The sequence below is a fragment of the Panthera uncia genome, chromosome X (assembly GCF_023721935.1).
Source record: "Panthera uncia isolate 11264 chromosome X, Puncia_PCG_1.0, whole genome shotgun sequence".
NCBI classification, from domain to species: Eukaryota; Metazoa; Chordata; class Mammalia; order Carnivora; family Felidae; genus Panthera; species Panthera uncia.
In genome coordinates, this window is record NC_064817.1 from 7,587,538 (window position 1) to 7,610,457 (window position 22,920).

At 42.6% G+C, this 22,920-nt stretch overlaps 1 protein-coding gene across 1 annotated transcript in view; it reads right to left on the bottom strand.

Annotated features, from left to right (window-relative positions):
• Positions 1–22,920, bottom strand: part of ARHGAP6 (Rho GTPase activating protein 6) — a 449,480-nt gene that overhangs the window by 268,719 nt on the left and 157,841 nt on the right. The window lies entirely within an intron of this gene.

Here is a 22,920-nt window from a genome sequence, read left to right on the forward strand (position 1 = left end):
GAAGTGGAAGAGAAGAAGAAGCCAGACAGAAGAGGATCACGTGTTGTGTGTAGGATTCCATTTATAGGAAATGTCCAAAATAGGCAAATCTTTAGAGACAAAGTAGATGAGTGGTTTCCAGGGGCTGGGGACAGGTGGATGGAGGGAATGGGGCGTGACTACTAATGAGCATAGGGGTGTTACTGGGCAGATGGAAATGATCAAAAGCTGAATTGCGATGGTTACACAATTCTGTAAATTTTCTAACAATTATTGAATCGTACACTTAAAAGGAGCAAATTTCACGGTATGTAGGTCATACCTCAATAAAGCTGTTTGAAAAGTCACTGAGAAAAAGCAAGAGAATGAGTGCAGGGGGAGCGCAAGAGGGAGGGACAAAGATCTGTGTTACATCTTAGACTATTAGCTATCTGAATGCAGGAGGCTTCTGTAATGTTCACTCCTGTACTCCGAGAACCTAGCACATTTGCTATGAATGAGGTGGTGGGTTTGACAGATTTGCCTCACTGCATTTTTTTTCCTCCGGATTCATCCGAGGCACAGACTTTTTCTTAACCATCACAACCAGGCTTTGCAAACACGCCTCCAGGATGATGAAAGATTTGTTTCTTGTGTACAGGACAGCTCAGCAGAACGTTATCAAGGAAACTACATTCCCATCTTGGAGGCTAAGGATGGAGTCAGAAGACGTGACTGAAGCTCAGACTGCTTGAAGGCAGTGACGCTTCCCTGCCGAAGGCTCTGGTGGCTGAGACCCAGGGGCCCCTGTTAAGGAGGAACGGATCGGCCTGACCAGGAACCGGCCAGACAGGACACCCTGCAGACTGCCCAGAAGCCAGGGCTAGGAGGGAGTCTGGAGGAGGGACTATAGTGTCTCTGGAAGTCAAAATATTTTCTTTTACCCAGTTGCCAACTTGCAGGGAAGGAAATTAAAGCAAGGCTGCTTTCCTAATTTAGGGCAAGGATATTTTCCATATTTTTGTAGAAATCTTTTATTTATAAGACACAAAAGGAAGCAGGGGCATACAGAAAGCAAGTGTCTACCAGCCTTTTAGCACACGGTAGGCTGCCCGTTTCCTTTTTGTGCTTTTAAAAATGGTTGGAGAAGAGTGCCACTTGTAACATCGCACACATCTAATTTTCTCTGAAATTTAGGCCCAGAGATAGGACCTGAGCTGAGTCACATCTGAGTCAAGGCAAACTGCCCCGTCTCTCCTCCACCCACAACAGTGCCCTCTCCATAAAAAAAAAATAAAAAAAAATCGAACCCTGTTTGCCTCAGATTAATATCAAACCTTGAGATGATGTGGGAAAGTGACCTTTTGCTTTATTTGTATGGTGTAGTAATGACATCCTTGTGTTTCCTCCTTCCCAACCCTCTGAAAACACTCTCTGAGTTTATTTTCAGCTCTGGTCAAGGAATGACACGATAGGAATACAGCAGTAACCGTGTCGTGTTCGTGACTCGGTCGAAAAAACAAGCATCATCACCAGGCCGTGTTTGAAAATTCGTTCCAAACTGATTCGTCAAACTTTTATGAGATTTGATATGACATTCTGACGTCCCAAATCTTAGAAAGCAGCCATTTCTTTCCATAAAGGCTGTACCAGGATGGTATTCCAATGCACAGTTTTGTGTGGTGGGCACCCCACAATGCATTTTCTTTCGCTTCCTAGAACCCTATGGTGACACAACAGAAGATAACGCACAGCACCGCCAAGAGCTGGACTCTCCTAGGTCGACTGAAATGGCTTTTTAAATGTAGCGGTGAGGTCCTTTAAAGTATTTGAGAACATTCTTCCATCTCTCGCCTCCTGTGGGCCCCATGATGGAGAAATTCAGTCTGTCTCAGCCTGAAATCTGGGCAGCCAACCTGCTACTGTGCTAGGGCAGCATTTCATGTGTGTCTCCTCCGTGGCATTGGTGGCCTTCTCTCTCTACATTCAGTGCAGGATTGCAGCACCCACAAGACGCCTGAGCAAAGCAGAAGGTAGTGTTGGAGGAGTGGGGATACAGGGAGGAGTTACATAGCATGTCGATGTATTTGCCTTGAGTTCAAGTATGGGTGCTCTTCAAGATGTGAGTGGGGCATATGGAGAGGGGCGTAAGGGAAAGAAAGAAGGGATAGAAGCCATGAGAAAGCACAATCATCATTTAACTATGGATTCTACACCACTTTCCACTCGAGTGGATCCCTCCAGGAGTGCAGACAACTTAGAAAACATCACTGCTCCAAAGTCAGAACTGACTTTGTTCCACTGGTGTCTGTCTCTGCGTGCCTCCCCCAGAGGGGGCAGCTCCCCTTGCTGAGTTGGATTTAATGTTCAAAGTCACCCATTTTTAAATACTACAGTGCTTTCAATTGGAAGCCGACTGATTCGGACAGTGCTCAACCAAAGGACCTGAGATGAGCCCCACTGTCAGAAAATAAACTCGTAGAGTCGTTAGAAGTAGAGGGGACTGAAAACTCCATGTGGGCCGGGCAGATCAGGACTAGTTGCAAGTAGACTGGACATGCTGAGCAGTCGCTGATCTGAGAAAGGATGTGACCAGCACTCACATGGGCAGCTTGCGCTCAGGGGGTTCAGTTACAAGGGTCATAAGTAATTGATGCAGAAGAGATTGGTGGCTGTTCATTCTCCCCCTGCTTCCTTGGTTAGAGAACCCCACTGTCTGTTGAGTAGGGCAAAGTGTTCAGCTAAAATATTGATTCTCCAGTCTCTCTTCCCTGTGCATTACACAGTCACTAGGTGCTGGGCAGTGAAACAGTATGAGTAGATTTCTTGGAAGGTCCCTAGCCAGACCACTCATTCATTCATTCATTCATTCATCCATGCATGTGTTCAGAAAATATCTACAGACCACTTATTGTGATCTAGACACTTGGGACAAGGAGCTGGGAAAGAAGACTGAGATGTGGCGCTTACCCCCTAATCTAGTGGGAAAGGCAAATGAAAAAAAGTAAACAGGCAATCATAGTACAATATGATGACAGTTACCCAGCACAGGGGTGAGTACGAGGTGCTGTGCGAAGAGGAAGGCCATGGACCCAGGCGGGCGTCAGCAGGTCAGCTGAGTTGGTGACAGGGGGGCAAGCCCAGCAGGATGAATGGCACATCTTATGGCCTTCGGTGTCCTGCAGGCACTTCAGTTTTCACCGTGTCCTTAATTCTGTGGCACCCAAGATCACTAGATCAGCAAAGGACTTAGAAGTTAATAAAGGCTTGGAACAAATGGTCAAGTTCAACTATTGAACACTAGAAGAGGACAGGGAATCGACCCTCTTTAAAACCATCTATCCATGTGGCTGCACATCTGGCCCACCGCTTCTAACCGCTGCGTCGTGTTTCACAGTGTGTGTCTGCCACATGTAACCTCGCTCCCCCAGGGCCGGACGCTTGATTGCCTGAAACTCCCTACTGCCACAAAAGGCTGTGATGAACATCTCCTGTGCTGCCCTTTATGGACCTAGGTAGGATTTCCTCTGGGCCACATTTACTCAGGAGCAGAAGTGCTGGGTCATAGGATAAGGTGCTTCAATCTCACCAAGTACGTCAAGATTGGCTTCCAGAATGTCTGCACCTGTGTATATGCTGACAGTGCATGAAGAGTCCCAGATCCCCCATGTTCTCATCAATACTAAGCATTTTTCAGCTTTCCGACTTTGGCCAGTGGCAGTCATCTTAGGCCATGAAGCGCCCTTGAGGAGAAAGATATGTGTTGAAAAAAAAGATGGAGGGAGACCGAAGGAACCTGAGCCTCAGGTAGATGTGGGGCCACCATGCCAGCCTCCTTTAAATAAGAAAACACTGATCTCCTATCATCTTAAATAATCGTTAGTTTCAGTTTTTCTGATACACGCAGCCAAATCTCTCATCTTTATTTATACACCGTTTACACGTAAAATGAATTCCACCTTGAGATATGACCTCTTTCTGGCCAAAGATAGACCACAGTGGAACTGTCTTGCAAGGAGGAACATGTACAAGCTTTACTGTTTGACCTCCAGGTAAGGCAAGATTGTTTACTTTTATTTTAATAGAAATCACTGTGTATTCACCTCAAATGTTTCTTGCTGGGCTTTTCTTGTTCAGCATTTTAAGCTCATGTGATTAATTTTACTGACAGTCTAAAGCACACAGACATGAAAACTGAAACTAAATCACAGATAAACAAGGGGTACACATAATATATTAAAAGGCCAAGAGACAGGTGTCCTAAAACCCAAACAATTATTCATAAACTATAATTAAAAGGGACGAGGCACAGGATGTTCCTACCTGTTTGTAAAAGTTAACCAATCTCAGCCAAATCCTCCTTCTTTTCTTTATCCCCAATTATTGCCGAGCAGGTTCAACTGCAAAGCTAAAGAATTTGCCAACCCCTTCTTTCACAAGTTCATTCCTCTTTGTATACACTGTTCATTTTCTTCAGTATTTCATCTGAAGTCCCTCGACCTACCTTGAGATAAATCGTGGCTTTTTACTTGACCACAACGAGCCTCGGGTACAAAGCAAAACCAACACTTATGAACAAGTTACCTTCTACCTCTTTTCACCCAAGTAAACGACTGGCCCCAAAGGAATATCATTCTGCAGATGCAGAAAAGAGGCCTGGCGGGCAGGCTGCGTCCCACCTTCATCCAGGCTGTTCACAGCCAAGTCAAAGCTGGCTTCCAAGCCTAGAACAATCTCCCGGTTCCATGGCGTGCATCCCTCACCTGCCATCTCTTTTCAGCCTTCTCAATCCCGTTGGCTGCTCTGCCACACAGAGCTCGTCATTGCCCACTGATCGTTAGGGTTTTGATCCTTAGAACTGCTCATACCGTTACGTATTTTATAAAAGCAGGAAGTCTCTGTGCTTCCTCCCTTTTCTGCAACTTGGTTCCCTTCCACTTTATCTCTTGAAAGATAAGAATAATGACAGCCGGGTATCGAACCAGGTGCTCCCGTGTTTACATGGGCTTTGCCTGCAAATCTAATTTCGCCCTCTCACTACCTGGACAAGGTAGGAACCATAGGCAATAAGGAAACTTGGGCTCAGAGAAGTTTCTGTGCCAACCTTCTGCCTCGAGGAGCACTGCCCCATAGAAACATGATACGAGCCACATATGTAGTTTTAAGTGTTTTGGCAGTCAGATTAAAAAAGTAAAGATAGACAGGTGAAACCGATTATAACTATATATTTTATCTCACCCAAATACCCCAAAGAGTATCATTTCTATGCACGATCAATGTAAGCATAATTGTTAATAAGGCATTTTACATTGCTACAGCATATCTCGGTTTGGACCACAAATTTTCATGAGAAATACTTGGTCTGGATTTAGATTTCATAAAATATACAGTTGAAAACGTAGACTGACATAACCGAGTTTCACCAAGCATCTTTAAAGGCTTTCCAAAAACCGAAATGGCGTAGTGTTTTTAGTGAAGTTCAAATTTAACGTCAGGATAATTACGTAAACTTAAAATTAGTTGTCAGTCGCAATAGCCACGTATGCATCAAGTGCCGAGCGCTTATCAGCTACATGGAGTCAGTGGCTCTGGTCCATGAATGTCCCTACAGGCAACTCACAGAGGGGTTCCCATCCGAGCTCACGCAGCGGGCATGTCTGCTCCCGCACCGTGAGCACCTTTCCGTGCCGCCCATCCCCTGCGGCCCGGCTCAGACCTTCCTGATGCACAAAAGTAATCCCAAACCCCACTCCTCCTGCAAACTCAGCACCGTCTCTGGGCCTCCTGACTGGTGACCTTCACAACTCCCTTCCTCCGACTGCCGTCTCTTGTACAACCGTCTCTGGCCTACCTCAAAACTGTGTAAAGAGCAGCTCCTCGAAAAGCAATTTTTTTTTTGCCTGTATCACTCAAAATGATTGTGAAGGAAGTATTAAAAAGAAATAAGTCCAAATCTTTGAAGTGGACCTATTTGCCCTCCACAAAAAGAAGAGGAAAACAACGTGAGTAAAAAACACTACAATCTCTTGCATAAGTTGAGAAATATTAGGGTACGTCATCTTTCAGAAGTTTTATAACAGATACACTGGTCTCACAGACCAAGGGGCCTTTTAAAAGTACCTATTTATATAGGTTTCTCACAGTAAGGCATGATAAATATCCAGACAACCTTCCATGGAAAACGACTAGGAATGTTGGATAACATATTTTAAAACTATTACTGATATGTATGAGTAGGCAAGAAAGTAAGAAACGCTTAGGTCTCAAAATCATCAGAAGGGACGTTGCAGTCCTATAGCCGGGGATTGCCTGCAAGGCATTTGTTGAACCAGATGGACCCAAATTCTAGTTTTCCCGGCCTCACAGGATTTAGGGGACACAATGCAAACTGCAGCCACCGAAACAAGGTGGCAAGTTGAACAGGACATTCGTTCCCGTCATGCTGGGACTCCAACAGGATAAATCCTGGCGGTACGGAGGACACCCCTCCCTCTAATCATAAGCAGGAAAAGTCCTGCCTCAAAACTGGAGAATGGGTAGCTTGTGATATAGACGCAGTAGATACAGATGAATGCTTCGTTGTGGATGGACTCACATATATAACGATAAGCAAAAGAATCAGACACACAACAGTACATCCTGCACGATTCCATTTATATAAAGTACAAAATGAGGTCGGCCAATCTATGGTCATAGACATCAGAATGTTCATTACCTTTGGAGAGGCTGGGTTAGGGACCGTGATTATTTAGCAACCTTCAGCAGCACCGTATTTTGAAACGTGAGGACATGATGTCCACGTGTAGTATTTGTTCATATACGTGTGTGTTTATATATACTACACATTAATTATAAATACATGTAATTTATATTTTAACTTTATTTCTATAGTAATATATAATTATATCTATTTAGTTTTATACAGTTATATATCAAAAACTGTGTAATATAATCATATATGTAATGATAAACATATATATTTCCCTTATGCTCAGAGCCTCTCCATAGCGTGCTGATAGAGTCTCCTAAGCAGTCTCTTGTCTCCGATCTCCTACAGGCCTCCAGCAAGCCTAATCCTCAAGAACACAGCCCAAAATTCTGAGCGAGGGACCCGTCTGCAACCCCTGGAACTAAGGTCCGAGGGTGGCAGGATGTAAATACACCAGCTGCACACAGAGCACACACACGGGGAAGGGAATGGTGGCGAGTGAAAGGCTTCCCCCGATGTCATTCTCAGTGGCCATCTGCCATTTGCTCTCTGAGATGCCAGTTTGCAGAAGCCAGTGCGGCACCACCCATGTGGCACGAGAGACAGGAGAGAGAGATGGGCGCACGTCTCCCATCTGATGGGACCCTGGAGGAGAAAGCAGCCCCAGAACCAGAGTACCTCTTCTGACCTGATGAATGGGACCCAAGCGCAGAAGGGAGCGTGAGCCACACCGCAGGCGTGTGGCTCACACTGTCGGTCGATCTGCACACACAGCTACCTGGCCAGCCCAGCTAAGCAAATACAAGTGGGCATCATGCCCTCAAAGTTCAAAATACAATGCTGCGGAAGATTGATAAATAAATGAAGCCAAACCAATTTCCAGTTGTGTATTTCCCAGATACTTCCAAAATCCCAGCTTACCGAGAGCTTTCATAGTTCATTTCCTCACTGGCACGTCTGTGATTTCATCAGAAAAGACTGGCTGATGGGTTCCCTTGTGAAAGTGCCCCACTTGGACAAACTAAATGAGTAAACCTAGTTGAATATATATATTTATCAAGAGCCTCTGGGCATAAGGTATGATTTCCAAGAACCCAAGCATTCTTGGCTGCTTGTAAGTGTTACTGGAAGGCACTCAAAACCAACACTCCATTTGCCTGATCTTCAGCAAAGAAAATATCAGCCTGTGGGAGCTAATGTGGATGTCGTTTTTGAATTAGCTTTGCTGCCATTTCAGGGTAGGTAATACCATTGTCCTCACCTCAAAGCCTTTGAACTGACATTTAGCAGGTGAGCAAGCTGCAAAGCTTGTGACTTTGAGTGTGGTTCTAGACAAACTCACCCAAGAGTAGATTCAGCTTGGTCACGCAGAAGACATTCCTTGACTTACTAGGTATCTGGCTGATGGGGGACGTCGAAACATTGGTAGGAACGGCAAGGGTTGTCTTCATGGGTGTGCAACCTGGGCAGTCGCTGGGGCTTTGCACTGCAAAGTTCCCCACAAGCAGTTTAATACTCTGCTGTCGCCATCTCAAAATCCTGAAGTCTTGAGCAAAGGGGCTCTGCGTTTTCATTTTGCACTGGGCCTCCCAAAGTATGTGACAATCCCGGAGAATATGAAAAGACAGCATCAGAGGCCACGGAGGCCGGGTGCACAGTCTATAGGAACTCTCTGTACAGTCTTTGCAACTTTTCTATACATCTAAGCTGATTTCCAAATAAAAGGTCAGCTCATCGTAAACTTACAAAGTAAAATTAATGTTTTTAAAAGCACGCTTGTACAAAATCAAACCCCAAAACAAAGAGACCAGCCTCTCACATCTGAAAACTAAAAATGAAAAAGCAATAACATTCAAAAAAATTACCAGATCAAAGAAAAATGAAAAATGGAAACTATAAACTTGACAATAAGTGCTAATGTTGTTTTCAGAACTACTAACCTCAGTAAAGCTTTAAAATGTTTTTATTTAAAAAACAAAAGAGCTATGAATCAGCTAAGTAAGATGTTTGCATTAACAATATATGTGTGTGTGTGAATGGGCTATAAAATTACAGGAGGCCTAAAGAAATGAAGACCCATTCCCTATTCCTGGATGGAAAGATTCAATTTTGTAAAGATACCAGTCTTCCCTGAATTAATACATGAAAATAAATTCTTCTGGTAGTCTGCAAAATAATGATGATGATGATGATGATGATGATGATGATAAGGAAAAGAAAAATCTTTATATCGCCTCAAGGTGGGTCAGGAAAGCATCGTGGGGGTGGGGGTAGCAAAAGGTCACAGTGTGACCCCTGAGATCCAGAGACACAGAGGCTGCCTAAGACTAGGGCTGAACAGTAGCTTGATTCACTGAGAGCCATGTGAGTGTCTCTTGTGTGAGCACGCTCTAAGAAAGATGTTACAGTTTACGGCAGGAAGAATATTCCCTGTCCTCGCATCCAAGAAGTGCACACTTGACCGTGAGAGAGAATTTGACCATGGCTAGAGAGGTAAGGCAAAGGGAAAGGACAAAGCTAAGATGGCAATCTCGAGTCAAGCTGGCTGGGAGAAGAACTTTTTCTTCTCTCAACGTGGTAAAGGAAAAAGGACATGGAAGTCGAAGTTGAGGGCAAGGGCAAGGGCGTGTGGCAGCAGGAAGAGCTACCGTAAACTGCAGGTCTCTGCCTCTTCCCAAGTGTGCTGTTCGATGTCTGAGGAGCACGCTTCTCACTCAGCTGGCACAGTAACTCTGACGCTGGCACCTGATGATCTCTATTTCACACAGGAAGCAACTGAAGCTTGGAGAAGTTAAGCAACGTTCCCAGGTTCAAAACGCTGGCAAAGGGCAGATCCAGGACTTGAAGGCATTCATTTATCCACCAATGACTTTGTGAGCACCAACCATGGCTTGGGCACTGTTCTGGGGGACCAGAGATAGAGCAGGGAAGAAAACACATGCCAGAACAGGTGTTTGCTCTCATGGGATGTACATTTGAAGAGGACGTTAAGCATGGAGAGAACAGAAAAGCAACAAATAAATCAGTTTATCAACCTTGGCACGATTGGCATTTAGAGCCAGACAAAGGTTTGTTTTGGGGGTTACCCTGGGCTTTGTAGGATGTTCTGCAGCACCCCTGGCCTCCAGTCACTAGATACAGTTGGACCCTGCCTATTCCCAAGTTGTGACGATGCAAACTGTCTTTGGACATCATCAAATGTGCCTTGGGGGCAAAATCACTCCAGGTTGAGAACCACTGGAACCAGTGAACTTAATAATTTCATGCAGTGATGTGATAAAATAAAATAAAATTGGATGATGGATTGAGAGTGATGGGAAGGCACCGTTTAAATTAGAGAATAAGAGAAGCTTGTTCCCAGGATAAGAGGCCAAGCAGCAGACCCTGATCAGTGGGCACAGAGTCAGGCAGGGAGAACAGCAGGTGCAAAGGCTGTAAGCTGCTAAGAAGGCTGGCATGCGAAAAGAACATAAAGAAAGTAGGAGCGACTGAAGTGTAATGACATAGGATGGACAGGCAGGGGCCAGTGCACACAGCGACTTCGGTCTATGTTTTAAAAATATAGTTGCTCTGTGGAGAGCAGTGTGGGCTGGCGGGAGAAGAAGAAGGAATTGGCGTCTAGGAGAGAGATGGTAGGGGCTGGAATAGGGTCTCAGTGGAGGGAGTGAGGAGACATTGGGCAGATGTGGCCCAAGGAGTGGGGAGTGGAGAGGCGTGGCTGATAGACTGGGTGTGGACAACAAGCTCCCCTCCTCTTTGTGCGTCTGCCGCATGGGCCTCGTTCTCCATATTCCTGGAAATCCGCTCCTGCTTCCAACTGGGCCGGACTTGCTGCATTTCTGCTTGCTTGGGCTCAATGTCTGGTTCTTCACCCTTCTCTGTACCCTCATCTACTAGTGGCCCGTCCCTGACACCTGCCCAGGTCACTTCCATGTCCACGGGCATCATCCCTCGATCTCCCTGCCGTTCCCTCACATCCACCTTCCCTCCAAACTCTGCCAGTATTCCAACTCTCTCAAACCCTAAAGCTGAACGTTCTGTTTCTATGACTATAGAAACCCTTTAACTATCTGTGTTACAAATTCCACAGAAGGGCCCACGAGGTTTCTCGGAGTCATCTTATGAACGAAAGACATGGTAGATGTAGGGGTCAGAAATGCAAAAAGGAAGAATGACTTTCAGTTTAACAGTACAACCTAGCAGCCAAGGAAGGATACTTCAATGGTGATTTTTCTAGTGCAGATGCTTATAATGGGTTGTACTGTATCCCCCCGCCCCCCCCCCAAAATATATTCAAGTCCTAACCCCCAGTGCCTGTGAATGTGACCTTATTTGGAAATAGGGTCTTTGCAGATGTGGTTAGTTAAGGTAATCACATCGGATTAGGGTGGGCCCGAAATCCAATGACTGGTGTCCTTACAACAAGAGAAGAGGACACATACAGACACAGACACAGACACACCAAGGGAAGAGGGCCACGTGACAAGGGAGGCAGAGGTTGGAGCGATGCATCTACAAGCTAAGGAACTCCAGGGATTTCCGGGAGCCACCGGAAGCCAGAAGAAGCAAGAAAGGATCCTGTCCTACAGCCTTCAGAAGGAACATGGCCCTGCTGACACATTGATTTTGGACTTCTGCCCTCCAGAACTGAGAAGAGTAAGTTTCTGTTATTTTAAACCACCCAGTTTGTGGTCATTTGTTTTGGCGGCCCTGAAAGACAAATAAAACGCTCATTTGGACAATTTAGGCCCAAAGATACATTTTATCTACAAATGAATTTTCTCTTGAAAAGCTGTAACAGTATTTGAAAGATGAAGGTTAATGAGATCAAGAACTCCAGCAGAGTTTGACCTTCGGAGTTTGGCTGGCACTGTGCCCCTGTGCCCCGCACTTCACCAGATCCAGGCTCCTGGAGCCCAGGGCCCTCATGCTGGGTTCTTCACACAGTGAAATTCAATGTGTATCCTCGGGGCACCGAAGCCCAAGTACCATGGGGAGAAGCGCCTCAGTAGAGGTTGAACAAGTCTTTGCCCGTTCTGATTACTCTTTCCCACAAGCCAGAAGCTTGACATAGGCCCACACCTCTCCAAAAGACCTGAGCACAGTCTTCTAGGAGCATCACCCTTGCACCACACCTGAGTCGGCTTGGGCAAAATGCCAGGCTTCATCCCCAAGTCTATTTACAGCCTCACCGACTGGTGCCCCTCTGGGTCTGCATACCTCCTTCCCTACATCAGCTAAGTGTTTCTTGTTCACGTCTACGTCCATCTCCATCCAGTGGGAATGGAAGTGGGTATATAAATCTCCCCAAATTATAACTGACCCAAGGCATTGTGGCTCCAGTGGCAGAACAGCAGGCAATAAGAGAAATGATTTAGATGGAAACGCTTCTCTGTCATGCTTTCAGCTTGTAGGCAGGGAACTAGGTAGGCCCCTTTTCCTAGTCATACAGAAGAATAAAGGTATGGTCTCAAAGGAACAAATTTAAAGCCTAAAAGCAGCAAAGAGATGTCAAATTTCAGACATTTTATAGCATGCTACAAAAGTTCTCATTGTAACACATTCCCTTCCCTCACACTTTCGATTCTTCTAGAGTCAAAATTTTAAATATGTTGTTTTTCGTGGAATACACGTGCATTGTAAAGACTTCAGACACACACGTAAGCACGACACCCCAAGGGTAAGAATGGGGGCATTTACATGTGTGCACACAGATCAAAAAGCAATCAACTCATAAGCCCAGTTTCATAATTTGTCTTTCGCTTAAAAATGTATACGAACACCATCCATAGGACTTAATATTCTACAGCATTAAACAGTGTTCCATAACAGTGGTATATGATCATTTAAACAATCTGCTATGGTAGACTGTTTCCATTCTTTCTTTGTCCTGATTTAAAAAAAAAAAAAAAAAAGCTGTGATAACACATCCTTGAAGCTAAATTTTGGCACACACTCAGGATTATTCCCACAGAATAAATTTCTGGATATGGATCCATGTGGTCTTGGGAATTAACATTTTTTTAAGCTTTTGATTTCTACTGCAGAATTGCCCCTGTCCACACCAAAAAACTGCATGTATTTGTACCTCCAGCAGCCGTATCTCAGTGTTCCTTTCCCTACCCAATTACCAACATCATGTACTATACATGTTTAATATTTTTCAAGTTTACCAATTAAAAATGGTAAAAAGACATTTGAATGTTATGTGAAAGAAACCATATGTGTGTGTGTGTGTGTGTGTGTGTATACACAGATATATGTGTATATATATATACATCTGCATATATACACACATTTATATATCTGCATATATACACACATATATATCTTTTTAAAAATAAAGAATCATAGATCTAATTGTAATAATTATAAAAACTAAAAGTTAAAAGCTTGTAGAAGAAAGCATAGGAGAATATGTTCCTGACTTGGGGGTAGGCAAATATTTCCTAGGACATAAAATTTGATTAATTTGACTTCATCAAATTAAAAAAAAAACTTTTGCTCATTAAAAAAAGACACCATTGCAGAAGTAAAAAAAGACAAGCCACAGAGTAAGAGAAATATGTACACAACATATATCCAAAAAAGGACTTACATTCAGATAAGTATTTTAAAAGTCCTACAAATAAATAATGCAAAGAAACAACCTAATAACAAACGGAAAACAGATAAGAACAGTCAAGTCTCAAAATAAAACAAGTGGTCAAAGAACATATGAAAAGGAGTTCAACAAGGAAATGTATATAAAGCCATAGTGAGATTAATTACAAGATCCCAGACAGTAAGTACTACAAGGCAACTTATTGCATAAAGACCTATAGAACAATGGATCAGAATAGAAAATCCTCAGACACACACATAATACAATCAATTGATTTTCAACAAAAGTGTCAGAAGATAATTCAATGGGCAAGAATAGAATTTCAAAACATATTCCTCAAGCAACGTTTTTTAATAAAATGAAACTGGCCCACCTCATGGCACATGCACACACACACACACACACACACACACACACTGGAATATAGACCTAAATGTACATGTTAAAACTATAAAACATTTTGAAGAAATACAAAAGAAAATCTGTGATCTTGTGGTAGACAGATATAAAAAGTCACAAGCATAAATAAAAATGTTAAAAATTGGACTCCATCAAAATTTAAAACCTCTGCCCTTTGAAAGATATTATTAAGAAACGAAAAGGCAAGACATAGACTAGGAGGAAATGTCCATAATACTTAAGTCTGACAAACAACTTGTCCCCGGAATACATCAAGAGTTCTTACAACTCAAAAATAAGATGACGAACCGATTTTTCAAAGTTGGCAAAAGATTTTGAAACTTTGCAAAGGAAGATATATAAATGATTGGTAAGCACATGGTAAGATATTTATCATCATTAGTCATCAGAGAGATGCCAATCAAACCATAATGAGGTACCCCTATAAACCTACTAAAATTGAAAACATATTGTTTGATTAGGCTATGAAAAACATACATCAACAAGAAGTTAGAACACCTGGAACTCTCATACCTCGCCAATGGGAGTGTAACAATGTGACAATCTTTTAGAGAACTGCATGGTAGTATCTTTTTTTTTTAATTAATTTATTTAAATTCAAGTTAGTTAACATACAGTATAGTATTGGTTTCAGGGGTAGAACCCAGTGATCCATCACTTACGTAAAACACTCAGTGCTCCTCCCAACAAGCGCCCTCCTTAATGCCCTTCACCTGTCTAGCCGATCCCCCTACCCACCTCTCCTCCAGCAGCCCTCAGTTTGTTCTCTGTATTTAAGAGCCTCTTATGGTTTGCTTCCCTCTCTGTTTTGATCTTATTTTTCCTTATAAAATTAAATACACATTTACCATATGATCTGGCCATTTTACTTCTCATTATTTACCCAAGACAAATGAAAAAATATGCCCCCAAAAGAATCATACACGATGTTTATAGTAGCTATATTCACAATAGCCCAAAACTGAAAACAACTCAAATGTTTATCAACAGTTGAATAGATAAAACATATTGGGATATGTCCATACAATGGAATATGAGTCAACAATAAAAAGAAACAAACTACTGATATACACAAGAACATGCACGAATCTCAAAAATGTGTTGAGCAAAAGAAGCTAAGCAAAAAAAATTCACATACCATGTGATTCCAATTATAAGACTAATCTATAGAGTCAGAAAGTAGATCAGAAGTTGCCTGGTACATGGGAATGCAAGCTGGTGCAGCCACTCTGGAAAACAGGATGGAGGTTCCTCAAAAAACTAAAAATAGAACTACCCTATAACCCAGCAATGGCACTACTAGGCATTTATCCACGGGATACAGGTGTGCTGTTTCAAAAGGACACAGGCACCCCCATGTTTATAGCAGCACTATCCACAATAGCCAAAGTGTGGAAAGAGTCCAAATGTCCATCGATGGATGAATGGATAAAGAAGATGTGGTCTATACATATACAATGGAGTATTACTCGGCAATCAAAACGAATGAAATCTTGACATTTGCAACTACGTGGATGGAACTGGAGGGTATTATGCTAAGTGAAATGAATCAGTCAGAGAAAGACAAAAATCATGTGACTTCACTCATATGAGGACTTTAAGACACAGAACAGATGAACATAAGGGAAGGGAAAGAAAAATAATATAAAAACAGGGAGGGGGACAAAACAGAAGAGACTCTTAAATATGGAGGACAAACTGAGGGTTACTGGAGGGGTTGTGGGAGGGGGGATGGGCTAAATGGGGAAGGGGCACTAAGGAATCTACTCTTCAAGTCATTGTTGCACTATATGCTAACTAATTTGGATGTAAATTTTAAAAAATAAGAAATAAAATTTTAAAAAAACTTAAAAAAAAAAAAAGAAGTTGCCTGGTACAAGGGGAGAAGCACTGACTGAGAAGGGCCATGAAGGGACTCTTTGCGGTGATAGAAATAGTTGATATCTTGATTGTTGGAGTGGTTACATGGGTGTGTGTGTGTGTGTGTGTGTGTGTGTGGTAGTTATAGGTATATATGTATATATTTGTCATATCTCATCAACCTAAACAGTTAAAATGGCACATTTTCTTAAACACTAATCATACTTCAATAAAGTTGATTTTAAGAAAAATTCAGAATGAGATACAATTACATACCCACCAGTATACTTACATTACAAAAGTTGGCACGGCCAGGTATTGACAAAAAATATGAAGCAATTGGAACTCTTGTGCATTGACGGAAAACTTTTTTGGCAGTTAAGGTTAAATAAACAGCTTTCTTATGACCCAGCAATTCCACTCCTAGCTTTATACTCAAGAGCAATTAATACATATGTCCAGAAAAAACATTTGTACAAGAATGTTCATAGAGGCTTCATTTGCAACAGCCAAATATTGGGAACCATCCAAATATCCATCAACAGGAGAAGAGATAAACAAATTGTGGTGTGTTAATACAATGGAAAAGGACTCAGCAATAAAGGAACAAACAATCTGGACAAATCTCAACAGCATGCGTTAAATCAAAGGCACATAAACGTACACAGTATGACTCCATCTATAATGTTTATAGCAGTGCTCTCAACAATAGCCAAATTATGGACAGAGCCTAAATGTCCATCAAGTGATGAATGGATGAAGAAGATGTGGTTTATATATACAATGGAATACTACCTGGCAATGAGAAAGAATGAAATCCTGCCATTTGGAGCAATGTGGATGGAACTGGAGGGTATTATGCTGAGTGAAATAAGTCAGTCTGAGAAAGACAGATATCATATGTTTTTGCTCATATGTGGAACTTGAGAAACTTAACAGAAGACCGTGGGGGAGGGGAAGGGGAAAACCATAGTTACAGAGAGGGAGGGAGAGAGGGCAGCAAACCATAAGAGACTCTTAAATACAGAGAACAAACTGAGGGTTGATGGAGGGGGGGAGAGGGGAAAATGGGTGATGGGCATGGAGGAGGGCGCTTGTTGGGATGAGCACCGGGTGCTGCATGTAAGTGATGAACCACGGGAATCTACCCCCAAAACCAAGAGCACACTTTACACACTGTATGTTAGCCAATTTGACAGTAAATTATATATTAAAAAAAAAATAAAACACAGGCAGCACTAATCTATATGGATAGAAATCAGAATGGTGGCTGCCTCTGGGCAGGGGAACTAACTGGAAGAGAGCACGAGGAAATTTTCTGGCATGATGATGTTAACTATCCTAATCTGGGCAACGAGTATATGTGCGTTTCTCAAAATCCATCAAGCTGTACAATTCAATAGGTAAATTTTGCTGCATATAAATTACACCCTGATGAAGCATTGAAAAAGACAAAAAGGAAATCTGAAGCCAGAACAATGGGGGGGGGGGGCAGAGTGTTCTTCAGAGCTCGTGTTCATTTGTACTTATTTTTGCATTTTCTTAGAGATTCCAAAGATGCTACATGTCAAGAATATTCTTCATAAACAACAAAATTCCTCTGAGAGCAAAGTGACACAGAGCTCCAGGCCTCTGAGGACCCAAAGAAACAAAAACAGGAGCCTGCTGAGAGACGCGGAAGCCCAAAATGTTTGAACTCCCAGAAGAAGGAATTCTAAATTGAGAAGCCAAACATTTTCTGTTTCCTGGCAGAAACACTCAGGCGTGCAAAAGCTTCGGGCAGGCAACGAGGCTACTGACACAGCAATCCGGTCAGCACAGAGGTCTTCAAATGCACTCAGGATCAACTCAGTGCCCACGCTAAACAAATGCAGCTTTCTCCCAGAGTTACTCATAACAACCCGTGCACTCTGCGGTCACAGTTAATCTGAGCTTGAGAGCTGTGTGGGTCACAAGGTTTGTCACAGGCCTTTGGACAAACAGTTCTTGCCACACAAGAAGCGATGCATCGCTCATGGCGTTTTACTGTTGCTGCCAGGGACGTGGAGCTGTGTGACCGCGCAATCAGCAAGGGCCCTCCCATACCAGGGTGACCTCCCAGCCCAGCTCAGCACCTCCAAAGACTCAGCCAAAGAGATTTCATATTGGAGACACCTGGCTGTGCACTCATTTCTGAAGGGTAGCACCCCTCTGATCAACTGGTCAAGGGGTAAATTCAGTTGCTTAGGAGGCGGCTGCAGATGTATGATTCTGAATGCAGGCTGGCACGGTGTGCAGATGTAATCTATAAATTCTGAAATTTAGAAAATCTCTAATCAGGGCCAGCTTCACGGGTGTACGACGTGTGCACGGGGCTCCGTACTCAGGAGGGCTCTGAATTTGGTTGAATGCTTGGTTGTTACCATCTCGAGAGTCTTAACAACTTTTTTCAAAGGGAGTCTTGTGTTTTTATTTTGCACCGGACCCAGTGCAACTCAACACCAAATGGGTCATAAATGTAAATGTAACAGCTAAAACTAGACAACTCTTAGAAGAAAACATAAGAACAATTTTGATAACCTTGGGTCAGGCAAAGACTTCTTAGATATAACGCCAAAAGCATAAGCAACAAAAGAAAAAAATAACTTGGACTTCAACAAAATTAAAAACTTTTGTGGTCCAAAGGACACCGTCAAGAAAGCAAAAATGTAACCCAAATAATGGGATAAAAATACCTGTAAATCCTATATCTGATAAAGAACTTGTGTCCAGAATATAAGGAATTCTTGCAATGCTATAATAAAAAGACAACCCAATTTACAAGTGTGCAAAGGCTCTAACAGACATTTGTCCAGAGAAGATCTACAAATCGTTGATAAGCACACGAAAAGAATCTCAATATCATTAGCCATCAAGGAAACGCAAAGCAAAACCGCCATGAGATATCACGTCACCCCTACCAAGAGGGCTATCACCAAAAAGATAGATAATAACAAGTGTTGGCAGGAAGGTGGGCAAATTAGAACCCTTATGCACAGCTAATGAGAACAATAAAATGGTACAGTCACTTTGGAAAATAGTTTGATAGTTCCTCGCCAAATATTAAACCACGAGATTCAGCAATTTCACTCCTAGGTATGTACCCAAGAGAAATGAAAACACACGTCCGCACAAAAACTTGTACATGAATGTTCACAGTAGCACTATTCATAATAACCCCAGTGGGAAAACAATACAAATGGCCATCAACTGGTGAATGTATAGGTAAGTTGTGGTAGAGATGATCAAATATCATCCAGCAATGAAAAGATTGAAGTATTGATACCTACTACAATGTGGGTGAACCTCGAAAACATCCAGAAACAGACAAAACACTTATTGTATGAGTCCATTTATATGATAGATCCAGAGTAGGCAAGCCCATGGAGGCAGATAGTAGATTAATGGTTGCCCAAGACTGGAGGCGAAAGTGGGGAAACCGGGAAATAGTGGCAAATGCTTGTGGGGTTTCCTTTTGGCGTGATAAAAATGTTCTAATTGATTGTGGTAATGGTTGTACAACTCTGTATATCTACTAAAACCCACTTAATTGTGCACTTTTGAGGCAGAAGTTAATGGTGTGTGAGTTATGTCTCAATAAGGTTTTTTTTTTAATGATGTCAAGTAATTATTGAAGTTTTAGCATGTTCGCTGCTTTTTTCCCTTCCATTTTTTTGGGGTTGAATGAAGCAAGACCCTCAAAAAGAAATCAGCAACACACTAGAACCCAAGCCCAATTCCCCTGGGCTGTGACAGAAACAGAAACGTGAATTATCTGAGTGTCTTTGTCCTCAGCTATAGTTCCCCAAGGCACCGAACGCTCACCCCTGTCCTTCCTAACACAGGGTAAGCACATTTTCAACAGATGATAAGCAACCTTTTTTCCTTATTTTTTTGATTGCCTTTATCTAAACAACTCACGATTCAACTGCTCTTTGAGGCCATGATAGTATTAGCAACCAAACTCTTTTAGAAAAATCATCCAAAGAATCAACAACATATCAAAGGTTAACTGCATCTGTTCTTAAAAAATACAAACTACTAGGACGTCCCTTGGAGTGTTATTATTTACAGAGGATTTTTTCCTTCTGCCTCTAATATTTTCACGGCTGTGCTGACTGGAGGCTTTCAGAACAGGGGCTACTGTGGAATGCTGGAGAATTCCTTCCCCAAGATCCTCTGTGGCTGTATTACTCATTTATTCCGTTCCCATGAGCTTCTCTTAGGGACGGTGATTGTGTTGTTCTCACACCCATGCACATCCACACACAAATGCATCAGGCCTTGAACGTCCAAGTCCATACAGTGAATTTGGGGAAAGACACAAAGGCTGAAGAAAGCGAGGACTATGGGAGCAGCAGCAATGCTTAAAGCACTGTGATGTAAATAGTCTAAGTGGTGAGTATTTGAGTGGTGGAAGAGTATAAACTACTCAGCCTACAGAGCAGGGATTCCATGGTAGAAGGTAAGCTGAGTGCACCAGCCATTAGCAATGGTGGGCATTTCCGTGGTGGAGTCCCTGGAGGAATAATCCATTTCAAGTACAGCTGCCAGATGAAATACAAGATGCCTAGTTACATTTGAATGTCAGATAAAGAACACATACTTTGGTAGTATATTTCAAATATTACACAGGATATCTACATTAAAAATATTTGTTGTTTGCTTTTTTCTTTTGCTCATTGCTTTCTGAAATTCAAATTTATTTGATTAATCCAGCAATTCTAATTCCAAAGGAGGAAAGCCTCAGCTCGGGTAATACCAAATAAGGGTGAGAGGGCAGAGAAGATTCTGAATGGGCCACAGTATTCTTCCCCTAGCACAGGAAAACCGAGACACAAATACCAAATTAACTCACGAAGTAATAAAGAAAAAAAGAATGGCTGCACTAAATCTGACAAATTCCCACAAAGGTCACAGAGTTCCATCACCTGGAGGACTTTTTCCCAAGTTTAGCAGGTGAAAACCTAAAAGCCAGAGTTCCAGAAGGCCATTGTTCTAAGCCAGGGGTTCTCAACCTGGGACAATTTTGACAAGGTCTGGAGGACACCTGTCACAATGGAAGGAAGGAGCAGTAGCGGTACTGGCATCAAGTGGGTAGAGGCCAGAAAAGCTGCCAAATATTCTACAATTCATAGGACAGCTCCCCACAATGAAGAATGATCTGGCCCCAAATATCAGTAGTGCTTGGGGCTGAGAAACCCTACCCTCGTCCTAGTTTGCTTGGCAACCATCAAGTAATGTCCACCCACTCCCTGGTTCTGGGATGTAGCCTTGATGCAAGTCTGGACTCTCATGGACCACATAAGAGATGTTCTCTAGGCTCTGCTCGTATCTGTTCCAATCCCTTTCCCAGTATTTCCTCAGTAGCCCTAGACTGCTCTTACTCCAAACAGCCAGCGTTGTACCTCCTGCTTGGAAAATCACACTCAGATTTCCAGAACCATTTTTGCCTGCACATGTGGAGAGCATGAAGCACCTAGAAATTTACATTCCCTTCTCCACAGGGTGGCAGGGGCAACCCTAATGGGGACAACAGCACTGAGTGGGATCTACACTGACCCCTGTGTTCCTCTGTGGAGTTAAACTTAAGTAACTCTCTGAAGAGGACTTTGTGAAACCTTGAATCCTTGTGGAGCCTACTTTCCTTCCTCATTTCACTTCCCTTACCATTTTTTTCCTGAGAGTATTTCCTGATCAATCCCTTTCATATTAATCCTAGTCTCAGAGTCTGTAACTCAGGAATGCAACCAAACACAAAACTCATCCACCATCCTCAACAGATTTGAGGGATGGACATGTGACCCAAATGGGCTGTGGCAGACTTTGGCCACCAACCATCCTCACATATGCCTCCTCCTGCCCTGCCCAAAGAACCTGCGATGTATTCAGGTGGCATGCCAAGAACCCTTGAACCTCAGGGAAAACTGTCACCTCCCTTAGCCTCAGAGTCTGAGCCATGATTGCTCCAAGCCACCCATGGTTACCCAACGTTCTGTACCAGTGACTGGTCTCAGAGTGGACATGTGACCCACTTCTGGCCAATGGAATATAAAAAGAAGTCTGCTGAGGTTTTATAGAGTAGAGGTTTCTTACTCCCCAAAATAAGAGCGTTATAGAAGGAAAACCCCCTTTACTATCCTTCCTGTCTCCCTATGACACTGAGGTGAAGAAGTGACGCTTGAAACACCAAATGAGTCACCAAATCAACCTGAGAACCCCTTCCCTTCCTACTTCTAGATCTGTGAAATAGTCAAACATTTTCTTTTCACTTAAGCCACTACTGATTACTCTTTTGCTTACCAATGAAAATAGCCTGAGATGAAATGCAATCATAGCCCTCCCATGAGATTAGTGAAGAAACTGGATGCTTTCATAGAGAGAGTTCCAGTATCCTTGGGACCATGAGCTATAAGGATAGCTGTTTCTGTTGGCCAGTGATCATTTTTCCATGACTATAGAGAGAAAGACATCTGTAGTAGGAGAAAGCAGACCAATCAGGGAAGGAAACAGAGCTGAAAGACTGCAACTATGACAAAGTTCATTCTTGTACTGATACTGGCTTCAGTCTCCTTTTCTGTAAAGGGGGAATAATGATTCTTACCATGCAGGACGGCCATGAGAATGATTTGAATGAACATTTGTAAAGTGCCTGGTTCCACTTCCCCTAAATTTAAAAACCTTGGATAATGAAGTATTCCAGCATTATCTGCAAAGAAGCTTAATACTGTTATTTGATAGCATTTGGGTTGCATCCTAGCAGTCAGCGTGCCTGAGCTTGAAAACTGGCTTCCCTTGAAAAAGACTTTGGCATCTTATCCAATTTTGCCTCGGTTTGTGCAGCAGCTGTGCTCAGAGATGGCAAAAGAGATGGGGCGGAGGGAGGAAGGAAGGGAAGGAGAAAGAGATGAGAAAGAGAAAAAGAAGAGGGAGGATGAAGAGTTGGGTAGGGTGGGGAGCTGTATACTTGGTTGAAATCCCAAAAAGCTTCATGGATCTTTCAATCAAGGATGTGTTGAGCTCCACTCCATTAAAAAAAAAAATGCTAAAATGTACTGACTGCTTCCTATCATATATACCCTCTTCACCATTTAATTTTCAATATTATATTTAGCACTCAAAAAGAAAAAGAAAAACTATTAAATAGAGGATTTTGTTACTTCTACTTTGCATTTAAGAAAACAGGAGCCCAGACAGATTTATATAAATTGCCCAAATTCACACAGCTAAGTACGTGAATGGGGATTCAGCCCAGGTGTGCCTAAGTCTATAGTCCTGCTTTTAGCCACTTTATACTAAATGCCAATGAAGGCATTTAAATGTATTAAAGGCACTAAAAATGAAAATAAAT